Genomic DNA, 13623 nt, shown 5'->3' with positions numbered 1-13623 from the left:
TGTTGACTATTCCAAACAAAACTATTATGGCTATATGAAAATAATGTTGGTTTAAATTTAAAGTAAACTCAAAATCATCTCAAAGAAGGTGTTATTCCACCAAAAAACTACCATCCTCTGTCTGCAAGTTATCCATTTCAATAAATTACTACAGCTGCGCATCGAAAATAAATAAACAGGATAGGAGTGCTTTTCCAGATCTGATCAGTATGTCTGGTTAGTTGTAGTAATGAAGACAGCTTTTAAGTATTATGTAAAAAATGCTTCACTTTCTGCAGAGCAGAACTTAGCAACATTCAACTCTTTGCAAGAGAAAGTTGAAGGAGGGCAGAAAGTACTTCTGTGAAGTATTCTATGAAGCTGGATGTTTATTATTAGGGTTCATTCATATTTTGCTAATTTTGCTGTCAAATGCTGGCACTGAATACTTAATAATTGGGGCTGGAAAAGAGATGGGATATTTTACCAAGAAATAGTGTATTGCACTGAGTTTTGTCCAGAATTTACATCTACGAAAACAAAAAGCTCTTTACATAGAGCTTGATCATCTTTTTCAAAAATAGAAATACCCACTTCTTCACTAGGAAACAAATAGTTGTTTCAAGATTCAGCTATGGCTGCATTTGTTCACTTGGCCCATTGTGCAGTGAATTTACATTTCAAGAAAAGGAAGTTTCCTATTTCATAGTAAAAGTTACAAGTATAATGAAAGGTTAACTTTGTTTTTCAGTCCTTGCTGTCTTCCTGCAAAGAAGACAGACATCTCCAAGCCACTTAGTAAAGCACTTTCCCCTCTCTTGTGGCTGTAAGTTGAGAACTACCACTCTCTGGAATTGGAGAACTCATTGGAATTCTAGACTGCTTTTGCCTTACTGTGCTGCAATTTTTTACCTGACTTGATTAAGCTACTTTAAAGTTACAAAAGTTGGATCAGAGGAGTTTCAGGTTGGGTATTAAGAAAAATTTCTACCAGAAGAGTGAAAGAGCATTGGAACAGGCTTCCCATGGGAGCGGTGGAGTCACCATTCCTAGAAGTTTTCAAGAAAGCTGTATGTGTCTCATCTAGTGGTGGCGAGCTGATGTTTGGACTACACGATCTTAGTGGTCTTTTCCAGCCTTAATGGCTCTATGATTCTATAAAGTCAACTTCATTAGATCAGTGCTCTCACAGCTTTGAGGTTTTATTCAGCCTGGGAATACAGCTTACCTGTGTGAACTACATGGCTAAGGAATGTCACTGAATGCTACCACTTTGCAGAAGCCAATTAGGTATGAAGAAAGCACTTTTCAGCAAGTGTTTATTCACTCTTATTTTTAAACAACATACAAGTTAATTTGTAGATATTGCGAAATATTCGACTTAATGATAACTATTCAGAGGATGAAAAGAAAATTGCTGTTTTTCATTGTATCCTCATAAGTAATTTGACCTACTGAGATGAGATGCAGATACCTGATCCTAATTAGGCTATGCAGATTTTAAAAACTCAACCAGCATATTCATTACCACATACTGCCTACGTTAGCTCTCTTAAAGAGCTACACTTATAGACTATGCTGTGCACACAGGACTTGTCTCTTTCCCAGATAAGTTAGATACACATATAAATATAGTTATATGGTAGCACTCTCATATATGCACCCATTCATGTCATGAAAAAGACCTAGTCTTCCAAATCTTGAGACTGTCCTTCCACCCTTGTTTCAGTGAGCACTGAAGCATCTAATACTAACATATTGTTAATGCCATTGATTTCTGAATGAATGCTCTCTGTGACATATGAGATAGCTCATGTTTAAGAGCTCAGTTCAACTCCTTTTCATACTTAAGCAAATATCTATTATGCTCCAGTCTTGTCTTTATGCCTTTTTTTTTTTCCCCCTCCAGTAGCTGTTGGCTGGATGTCTTCAAAAGAAAAAATGAACCAATTAACTGCAGCTTGAATAAATAATGCAGGACAGATGTAAATAATATTTGAATACAATAAAATACCCTGAGACAGGTTTCACTGAGATCTTAGCTCTAATTCTTGCTGTTTCTATTCAGAAAGGATATTTGAGCTCTAGCAGTGGTGGTGCAGCGGGGCGGGATGGCTAGATCTATTCCTATCCCATGCCAGGAAGGAAAAATTCCCCTTTCTACAGCATTGTGTATTTCTCCAGTCTAAGCTGAGGCTACACATTATATGTTTTCACATTGTATGAACAAACACCTTTCTAAATAGTTGAGCATTCAAGTCTTGCGTACTAATGTACTCACATGATTAGTTATTACTGAAGCTGTCAGTGCCAGGCATCAGAACACAGGTACTCAAAGAATGTCCTGGAGTATGTGCTTCACTTTAAGTTTAGGCTTAGAGTTAACACTTTCAGTATTCTATGGTGAGTAGTCTCAGAGATGCTTTGGAATGGCATGTTGAACATGCTTATACAAAAAACATGGTGATTAGTTATTTTCTCTCCCACATCTTCTAGCACATTTTTTTTCAGGTGACAATGTCTGAGCAATGCTCAGACAGCCAATGACAAATCCATAGTGTATTAACAGTTAAATATTTTCCATGTATCAAGTAAGTTCAATGATCCAAAAGATGCAAATATTTGTCATAAATGCAAGAAAGGCTACCCAGCCTTTCTCATTGGCAGTACCAGTCTGTGCATTTGAGAATGGCTTTGAAGTACTTTTATCATTTCTAGCAGAGTTGCTGCTTACCAGTGTGCAAGTTACCTTACACATGCAGGATCTCACAAAACTAATCTTAAAAAAAAATAAAGTGAATGTCTGAATACAAAGCCCTGAAAAGTATTTTGCAATGCTCCTGATAAGTGGAGCCAACTACTGATTACTCATCATTTTCACATGGACTCTCTAGGAGATATCTAGTCTTGCATCTTTCAGAGAAAAAAACAAAATTTCCCAGCCTGGACAAGAATAGCTTCTTATCCTTACTACAAATATGGGAGTGTTTGGATACAACTGTTGTTTTAGTTGCATCCATGCTGAGTGTGGATATAAAAACATAATGCTATCTTTAGCATAAATATATTCAACCCCGAGGATCTCAGATCATTTCAATATTGACATACACATGCTGTGCTATTTATATGAAAGTCAACGAGTACCTGTATGTGCTGGTAAGGTGAAGAAATGTTTGCTGAAGCAAGACCTGAATGTTTGTTTACGTAGGGAAGTTCAGTGCAAAATATATCCCCATACCTGACTGCACAGTAAATTCCTCAATAGTCAACAGGATACAGTCCAGCTCAAACCTTCAGTAAGCATTAAAACCAAACTAGATGTTATTGCCCAAATTACATATTAAATAAATGAATACGTGTTTTGTGGCAACTACCAGAATAGGACAAGGCTGAGATTAGAAAAAGAGACGTATAAGTATTACGTATAGATTGCAGAATGGAGAGTGTCTAGGAATTGGGGTGACTAGAAATCAAAGTGAGAGCTTTAGAAGGCTGCGCTACAGCAGCTGCAAAAGCTCTGGGAGGCAAAAGTAAATCTGAAGCAGAGATGAAAGGATGACTAGGGAGTCTTCTGGAAAGAGAAAGGAAAGGTGAAGGAAAGTCTGGGGTGGGGGAAGGAGGGGGGTCTGTGGAGTTTGTGGTAACTACAGGGGACCGTGTAGCTTGTACCTCTCCTCCTAGTATGGTCTGCTCAGAAAATGTTGTCTTCATTCTTAGATTCCTTCCCTTAGCAGAAAATGTTCAGGGTGAGGCATGAAGATGCAAAGCAGGCTCAGGGTCAAGAGCAGTGGCAGGGAAGAGCAGAACTGATGCAAGAGATGGGAGAGTAATAATTGCCAGTGCTAGAAGATCATAGACTCCCCTCTGAAATGGGGAATCTTCCTTTTACCATTTTCCTTCTTTTTACAGGAACAAGGAGCAAGTCCGGCCCTGTGTATTACCACAAAAGCTGAAGTCCACTCCTAGAAGCAGCAACCAATCCACCACCCTCTTGGAAGGTGTGTTATGGAGTGTATAATCAATGAATATACAGATGTTATAATTAAGAAATATACAGGAAAGTTAGGCTAAGTAAGATTAATGCAACAGGAAGACAATAAATGGAAAATGCTTACTGATGTTGTAGGTTCACAACATTCTCCACAAGGAGTGATCTCCAGGAAGAGATCCTTCCTCAGTGGCAGTCAGTTCCTAAATGGGTCTAGGAGAGGTGGAGCCAGGCTTCACCCCTTCCGGTAGCACAGGAGAATTGCCTTCACCTGTGCTCCTGTGGCTGACTCAGTGCTTGTCTTAGGTGGTCAATCAGAGGTTCAGGCCGTGATTCAGCAGTTCCCATATATGGGGAAACATCCGTTCTTCACTGGAGGAAAACATCACCTGGAGATTATCTTGCACGTAGACAAATGGACTGAAATAATTAATGAAATAACAATAAGTTGTCTTAGAAGTAAAGAGTCTGGACAGACCCTCAATACTGTAAGGAGCCTAGGGCACAGGTTTTCAAAAAAGGCTTAGTATACAACAGGTTATGGTTTCACACAGGAAAGTGCATTTTCAATAGTACCGCGCCTTTCATTTTTCTGAAGCAATTCATATGTCTGCTGGAAAAACATTTGGTGGAAGCATATGATAAAAAAGGGATTCAGATATTAGTCTGCCAGTCCAGCACAGAAATGCCAGTCTTGGTGCTTGTCTAAGCAAGCCATGCACTAATACTTTCATTTGCTGTTATTGAATTAGAGCAGAACATATTCAAACGTGCAGCAGCTGAAGTGTCTCTGAAAATGTGGAGATATGCTAAAATCAGCATATGGAGATATGACCAAAGTATTATATACTTGTCTAAGACATTCATGCAGGGAATAAGCCATAGAGGGCATATTGGCTTATGGGCAACTTACTAACAGCAAACAAGCCAGAATCCACTAGTGCTAGGTAGAAAGGACTTCATTTAATTGAATTAATTTGAAACAAACAAAAAATATTGGAGTCCCATGCGAACCCCTGTCATTGAGAGCTAAGGATTTAGTAAGTCCACATACAAAACAAAATTCCCGATATAATAAGAAAGGTAACAACACTGACGCTAAGAATTGTTATAAGATGGCTATGATGAAGAAGTAGCGTCCATCTCTAAAATCCTTTTCCCCTTTAGTGCTATTTGTAGCTCTATTTAGCTGAAGGGATGATGCCATCCTTCTGATATGGGCTTGAAGATCTTAAAAGTTTCTCCAGGGAAAGTTCGATTTAAGCACTGTTGGACACTGCATATGGGATTGAGCTGCCAAAAGCAGTTACAACACAACAGAAACGATGTCAGATATTAACAAGACAAACTATCTTTGTGCTGCAGTGAGGGATGCCAAAAGCAAACAAACAACACAGGACCTTTCTAAAGCAGCATTTTGCATGTAATGCCTTACTACAACTCAACATCTTTCCTAAAGCTCTCAGTGGCTTTTGACTGATTGTAAGGGCCTGACTTTCTGCACAAACCATCTGATGAAGTATCCCAAAGGAGCTTAGATCAGTCACGTGTTGCTCCCAGCCATCTCCCCACGTGAGGCTGGTGGTGCAGCTCCATGGGAAGGTGAGGGGGTGCTCACACCCAGCCAGGTGCAGCTCTGCCCTGGAGCCACTCAGCTGCTTTGTCCTTCCCAATAGAAGTTCCTTGTGTTCCCTCCCTGCAGTTCAACTAAAAAAAGTGCAAGAGTGTTGCCTAATGACCCTGAGCTGTCATTACGATCTTTTGTGTAGTTCTTAGTCTTTGGAAAAATAATGAAACCATTTTATTAATCTATAAAAGAACCTGTCATACATTGCTTGCAAAAACCTTAATTTTGAGAAAGATAAAAAAAACCAACCTTGATTTTCACAGAGTTCTCCGAAAATTCTATCAGTCACCTCCTTTCTGTGGCTGCCCTCCCCCTCCCATCTGCCTGTCAGCTCTGCTTTCAGCCCTCCTCTCTCTCAGGACACTTTGCTTTTTCCTCATGGATTCAGCTACATTACCACTCGTTTTTCTTCTGTTAGTTTTTTTTTTTTTCCTTACCTGCATATTTTAAAGTATGTAAGTTTTGCAGTTGGAAATCATAAACTTTTCCTTTCCTTTATCATATTTGAAACCAGCTTACTGTTCCCTCACCCAGAATGCTAAACACAGAACTTTCTTTTTTCCTTCCTTCTCTTTCTTCGTATCAGTTTTTTCCCATACATGTAACCCAAGAAATCTTTCTAAACATCACCCCTTACTGGCCATGCTTACTGCCATACTCCTGTTCTAGCAGCCAAACCCAGTCTCAATTACAACTTTCCCAATAACTCTTACCTTCCTGCTTCAGCTTCTTCTTCATTCAAAACTTAGGAATGTTTCTTTTGACAGAGCCGACTTCAGTGCTTACCTTTACTTTGTGCCAGTTCATCTGCTGACTCAAACAGCCAGCCTGACATCCAATTATTTTTTTCTACGTAAGTAATGGAAATATGTTTTTTAAAGCTACAGCTCAGGTTTTATTTTAAAGGTAATTATGCAGCAGCATAAAAATAATTGACGGTTATCAGTAATTTAAAAAGGTGGAGAATTATGATATAATACTGGAACCTCCAAAATATGTGCCCTTCCAGGGTTTATCTGAGCTTGATGTTAAAAATATTTCAAGCTATTCTCTTCACCATATCACACCACCATTACCATCAGCCATTACTAAAATTAATTTTTGGAATATCTCACTTTTATCAACCTGTTAAAAACAAAATATTGAGGCAGTTATTGGTACTATTTTTCTCAGATGACTGCTCTGCTGCAGCTGATTGCCACACATCCCATCAAGCCCTAACAATTTCTGAGACAACCACAGCTGTGCCAGCAAATGCACCTAGTTCCTTAGCTCCCCAGGGCCCAGCTTTAAATTAGCTGCTGCTAAGCAGTGCTCCTCCCACTGCAATTAATGTGATGTGCATTGTAAGGTTTTTTTTCCTTCTGTCACTACACTCATGCTCTTTTTACAAATGTCAAACTCATGCACAGTTTGCTACTAAGTTGTCTTACGTGATGTATGTGGATTAATTTCTACAATATTAGTATATGGAAGCTGCTTGGTTTTTACATGTGTTTTTTCTTATAGGTGATCTCAGTGGTTTACTTACTTTTATTCTGATTCTCACAATTGTGGCTGTCCTAAAGCTTAATGTCCTGAGAAGCACCTTTGTGTACCTGTGCCTTTTCCTTGTTCTACCATCTCTCATTATTTCAGAAGTAATAAATCAGAGCCAAACCCATCACCCATTTGCTGCTCCCTGCAACATATGGAAATAGAAGCAGACACAGTCCTGCTGAGATTCCAACTGCACCCATTCTCAGCACATGGCACAGAGGAAGGAAAAAACAAAAGGAGAGAAAAGGCACAAAGCAGAGTAAAGGTGTGGGAAGGCAATGTCAGAAATCTGCTGGAAGAGGATGACTGAGGGATTGATGAGCTTTGTAAGCGTTCTCTTTGGTGAGATGGCAGTGCTCTCTATGCTAAACTTCAGGAGAGAATTTAGTCCTCACCTTAGAGAAAAGGAGAGAGCAGGTCTTTACCTGTGTGTTTAAAATACAAATGACAAGAGAAAATGAAGGGGTTTCATCTGAAGACTCAGAAAATTAAAAGACTACTAGCTGTTATGTTGGGAAAAAAAAAAAAAAAAAAAAAGAGTATTTAAATATGATTCACTGCTTTTCTTTTCTGAGTGCACCGAGACTTAACACCTTTTGTAAACTAGTTGCAGCCAAGAAGTCATCTTTATACATCTGTGCTGGGACTTTTTCAAGTCAGGTTTTTCATATCTTCCCCTGTATTTCCCTGCACGCCTATTAGAAATGTACGAAATTCCGTACTCTTCTCTCTTTTCCATTGTATTCCTGCATTTGCCCAGAGAATGTAGATGTGGCTGAGTAGCCTGCTCATTTGAACTGCAATACTTTTCACAGTAAGCTGGAGGCATACTTGATGTACTGACTGAAGCGTAACTACAGAACCCATCACTGACTGCTAATTACACCTGGCATCTGTCCTGTTGATTACAAATGTACCAGAGTTGAACATTTGCTGATACCTCTATTATATGACATTGAATAGATAGGAGAACAGCTACTGTTTCAGTTGCTGTCTGAAAACAAACTCTTCCCATTCTTCTTTCTGAGGGCTCTGTCTGAAGCAGATGCCACCACAGATTTCCAAGAAGGAGAGCGTGACTGAGAGATGGAGCATCTGCGGGTGATTCCACCTGAATTATTCATCTGGAAAAGACTGTGCTTAAGCAGCATGCAAGATAACGGAGTAAATGAGAAACACTGAAATGATGGGCAAGACTCTATTTAATTTGACTCATGAAGAGTCTGTCTTAATTCTTCCTAAAGAAGGCTGGGTGGGAGGAACCTGTTTCATGGTTATGCAGAAAAATACTGAGTTTTTGCAAGATGTGCAAATATCAGGTGGTGGGGCTGAAACACTGCTAGACTGCTTTTGTGCTGGGGATTTGGAACCCTTTGGAGACTGCCCTGGGCAGGGCTGGTTCTGCAAAAGGAGAAGCACACAGCTGCCTATGGAAGGAGAGTCCTGGGAACAACAAACTCATGGCTTTCCCAGACCCTTCCTCTCAGCTTTTCTTGCAGCCTGACGTGCCGACACATCATATGCCTGCTCTGGTTGGGGTTTACTCATCTTAATCTTGCACCAAATCCTGTGCTGCTTCCTGAGGAGCATTCGCAGCCCCTCACTGAGCACTCCTACACACCTGGCCGCTCCATGAACTTCCTCCAGCTTGAAGTATGCTTTCAGTAAAGGGGGATAAAAAGTGTTATTATCAGTCTCTGCATCCAACACAGAGTAAATCTATCAAAGGCAAACAGTGTGTGCCCATGTGTTGAGAAGACAAGGTAGAAATTGAAGGGAAATACTACTTTCTTCTTCTTTTTCTCCCAGAGGGAAGAAACATGGGAGTATGGAATAAACTCCATAAATAAGAATACTCATATGGTGTCTCAAAGACAATGTAAAATAAGATACTCTGCTTCTTTTACAATCTTCATACACTGCAAAGGAAAAAGACAGGAGATGGGAACTGGCAAATTGTAATAAACTCATTCTTTGATAGAAATGGTACATCCACCAAAGAGGTGACAGGACCTGTGTGCCATGACAGGCGAGATGGAGTCTTTCTGCTGTCAAGGGAAAACTTCAGGACAGCTAACAAACATCTATTTCAGTGTTAAGGAATATAACTCTTCTGGATAAACCCTGCACAAGGTGGGCACTCGTGTATCTTACACTGCTGTCATTTTATCTACTTTGAGGAAAATTAAGAAAAAAACAAGAGATTTTAGCCCAAGGAAAACAGGCCGCCAACATGACTGCCTACATTCAGAGTGCAAAGGACCTCAGTACTTCTGACTGCCATGCAGTGCTCTCAGGAATGTTTATACAAACCATCCCCATTAAAATGAAGGACTTGGGATGATCGTAACCTATGCAAATAACTGAGATGTTAACCATAGAAAGTTGGAACTGTTTAAATGTTGCATGCATGCACACATATGTGGATATGTAATAGTTACTGAAAATGGAAATCCTATAGTACTGACATGGAATTTCTACAGTTAAAGTATGCTTTTCTTATATTTCCTCTCCATGAAAAGCAGAGTACTGGCCTTTTTAAATTCTTATGTGTGTAATGTTAATAACAATGTACTGTTACCAAGATGCAAAAACATACTTATTTAAATAGAAATGTATCTGTGAATGCCACTGGTAAGCCTATCTACATATATACTTACATATTCACATAAGAGAAGTGTTAACTTAGTAAGAAGCTTTCATTCATTGTTCACTTTAACATCTGCAAAAGCTGGTAACATTTAAAAAAATGGCTGTATTGTATAGTGGTGCATAAACATTATGTTTTCAGCAAAAATAAAAGTACATTGGTAAAATTTTATAGCTCATGTTCTTACATTTCAGTCACTGTGAAATGCTTGAAAACAGTGTCATGATCTTAGAGGCAAAGCATGAGGATGATTGGAGTACAGCTGATGAACCCTGCTGGGATTATCAGCATCACCTCCGTGCTATTGCTCTTGAGACAACTGAGAGGGCACAAGGAGGAGACCAGTAGGGGAAGGAGGAAAGGGTGAGACCAGCAAAGATGAATTCTAGGGGCTGGGAAAGTTGAGAAGGTGGCTGTAGGGAGTTCTGGCTGTGGGAATGTTCAGAGAAGGCAATCTGTGGCCCCAGATGGACCCTAATGGAAAAGGTTTTTTTTAAGAACTACGAAAAACTTCATTTTTCATAGGTTGCGAATGTCATGTAGAAGGCAGAGCATTTGTCTGATATGAGTTATGTGGTGTTTGTTCACTGTATTCCTCCTGGAGCTTAGGGAACAATATGAGAGCTCTCCTATGGCCAGCAGACACCTGCAAACTTCCTGATTGCAGTCAAAGACAAAGCAGCCAACTGTGTGCTGGGTCTGCTTTCTTGTTTAATGGAAGTCAGTTCTTATTACCATGTTATTTAATGTATCTCCAACCTGAGTAATTCTATGATTCTATGATTCTATCTACAATATCAGAGGTGATCCTGGCACTCTGAGCAGTAAAAGGTGAAAAAACATCTATGGTCTTAGAGCAGAAATATAGCAAAGTGAAACACTGCAGTAACAAAGGCTTGTAAAGAACATAGCAACTTATTATCTTACATTGCTCCACCAACACTGGCAAGATACGGTGGGTGCACTGAAGAGGTGGCCCTATGGAGCACTTTGTGCAAGGCATCAGGCTTGTGGAAAGGATGGTTCTGAGCTCTGGTCTGTGGTGTCACTTGCAGTGCACACACTCCAACACTGTGCAGGTGTGGAACTCTGTGCTCTGACAGGATAGTTTTATGGACCCCTGACGGAGGTGTGGATGCTGCACTAATTACTGAGTGACAAATAATCACGCCCAGCAGCATTCCTGTTAATCCTGTCTACCACTTCCACTCAACTCCAGCTCACTCAACTAATCCTCATCTACTTGGTTAAAAGCAGACCAAAAGGATTCAATAACACAAGCAGAGCTGGCATGTCACAGTGTTCACTTCCAGGTCAACAAAAATTCCAGTATAAAAGTTCTGTTTGCTACAGATGAAGGCAAAGGAGTTATTTACAGTCTCCTCAGAAAGGGAGCTGCTGATCTGAGCACACAGTGTCTAGAAAAAGCTAGAAATAGAATGACTGCTCATACAAAAAAAAAAATATATATATATATGTATATCCCTTTTAAATTAAGAAATTTATCAATTCAGCCTTATAGTGACCATGAAAATACCATGCTATTTTTCATTTGTGTCCCCCATGATTCTACTAGATTGTAGGTTCTTGTATTTATCTATTTTCCTGTATTTTTCTGTCCTTTCCAGGCATATTCCACATGTGACAAGCTCTGTCCGTACTCTCTTGCAGTCCAGCTCTTCGTGAGAACGACAACCGCGATGAGCTCGAAGCAGCTCGGCAGTGCAGCCGGCGGCCAGCAGGTGGTGGTGCTGCATCACCGCGAGGGCAGCGCCCAGCTTTTGGATCGCTGGCGCTTTGGAGACCCGTAACGGCCTTCGATGGAGATGATCAGGGTTTTATCTCATCATTAAGAAATGAGAAATGCTACAGGTCTGCCTCTTTTGAACTGTGGAGAAATGTTCTTTTCTTTTTTTTCTTTTTTTCTCCATACGCAAATCAAAATGAAAGAAGCAAGAAGAAATATTATAAAGGATACATAACGCAGTGGCAGCTCTGCTGTTTTCCACCTTACTCCCCCTTTCATGTTGCTGCTGGCAAAGTAGAGTGTGTTTCAAGGTGAAGAAAGGAATGAAGGAGCTGGTCTCAGCCTCCATCTCCTAGGCAGGTAGTACAGAGGTAAGGCATGCTACTTTATAGTAGCTTGTTCATGCTCAGAATTCTGCCATGCCTGCATCTCAGAGGCTTGATCTGTTTTCACTGCCACAGGGATTATAGCACTCCTTCCTAGGGATATATGTGGCATAATGCATCTGGAGCCGGTGTATTCATCATGATGATGGAGGTGTTTGAGCCCACAACCTGATCAGGTGGGTGGTAACCCTGCCCATGACAGGGGATTGGAACTGGGTGCTCCCTAAAGCCTCTTCCAACCCAAGCCATTCTGTGGTTCCGTGATGAACCATATTGAGCTGGAACCTCTACTGAGAATGGAAGAAGTGGATCCTGTTCCAGGACGATGAGTGTGCCTCTGAGCAGTACTGGTGATGAAGCTTTATAGCAGGAACTTGGGAGAAGTATACTGAAAGAAATATCTAAAATGGCTTAGACATGGGGAAATACTTTTTCAGTTACTTGGTCACACTGCCAAAAAGAGAAAGAAAGATAAAGATGCTGACTAAGTGACAGATACATGCATGAACAACCAAAGCTAAAATACTAATTTAATTTGGGCTGAGTGTAAAGCCTATTATGGAGGTAAAAACATGCGTAAGTCAAAGCTGAACTAGCACTTCAGAGCAGGATGAGGGAACACAAATGTGAGCAAGAACTTCTTTACAGTGAGGTGACGGAGCACTGGAACAGGCTGCCCAGGGAGGTGGTGGAGTCTCCTTCTCTGGAGATGTTCAAGACCTGCCTGGATGCCTACCTGTGCGACCTGCTGTAGGGAACCTGCTTTGGCAGGGGGGTTGGACTCGATGATCTCTGGAGGTCCCTTCCAACCCCTACAATTCTGTAATTCTGTGAACTGATCCTAACTATTTCCTTTTGTCAGATGTCAGTGCCAGAAGAAGAATCTAATATTAGAGAGGAGAATCGAAGGGGGAAGACTTGGTTGAAAGCATCTTCTCACGATGTTTGTTCCTCTTGAGAAGTTTTGATTTGGATGCTCTCTTCACCCAGGAACAGAACTGCATTATGGAGGGGATGAGACTTTTCCTTATCTCAAAAACACCAGCAAAGGCTGGGCAGTGAAACAGAGAAAAATGTGCCCAGAGGCTAACAGAGCAGAAACAAGAAACGACCTTTTATAATTTTCCCACTACATCTGATTATCGTTTTTTTTCCCTTTTCCTTCCTCTCTAATTCACTATATTTTTCTATCACCTAGGAAATACAGGAAATGCTTGCTTAAAGATGTAATATAGAGAGTAATTCCCACGCTGCTCCTTTTGGATTTGAAAGCTGGTAGGAATTTGTAGCTCAGTGTGTTAAACTTGATAATTTGACATTTCTGAGGGCAATGGCTATCTAAATGCATCTTTATACTGTCTTTGGGGTGCTGCTGCAAACAAAAAACTGTCCCCAAGGGCAATGATTTCACCTTTTTGACTGAATAAAAGCAATGGAAAACCATAAAAAAAATATTTTATGAACAGTTTCTCCTTTATTATGTCCTGCAAAAATCTGTATAGCTTCAAAAAAAAAAAAGCGAGGAAACAGTGAGAAATTTCAATAACTTTTTAATGATAACTTCAAATACTAAAAAAGTAATACAATAAAATACAAAAGCATTTCAGAAACAAATCTCTGTCCAGAAATAATTCATTTTGTGCTATGAAGATATCCGTTTAAAATCATTACCTGTGTTAGACAAAAATCAAGTCTTAAGACAAATTA

The sequence above is a fragment of the Lagopus muta genome, chromosome 7, assembly GCF_023343835.1.
Source record: "Lagopus muta isolate bLagMut1 chromosome 7, bLagMut1 primary, whole genome shotgun sequence".
NCBI classification, from domain to species: Eukaryota; Metazoa; Chordata; class Aves; order Galliformes; family Phasianidae; genus Lagopus; species Lagopus muta.
This window is presented reverse-complemented; position numbering follows the sequence as displayed.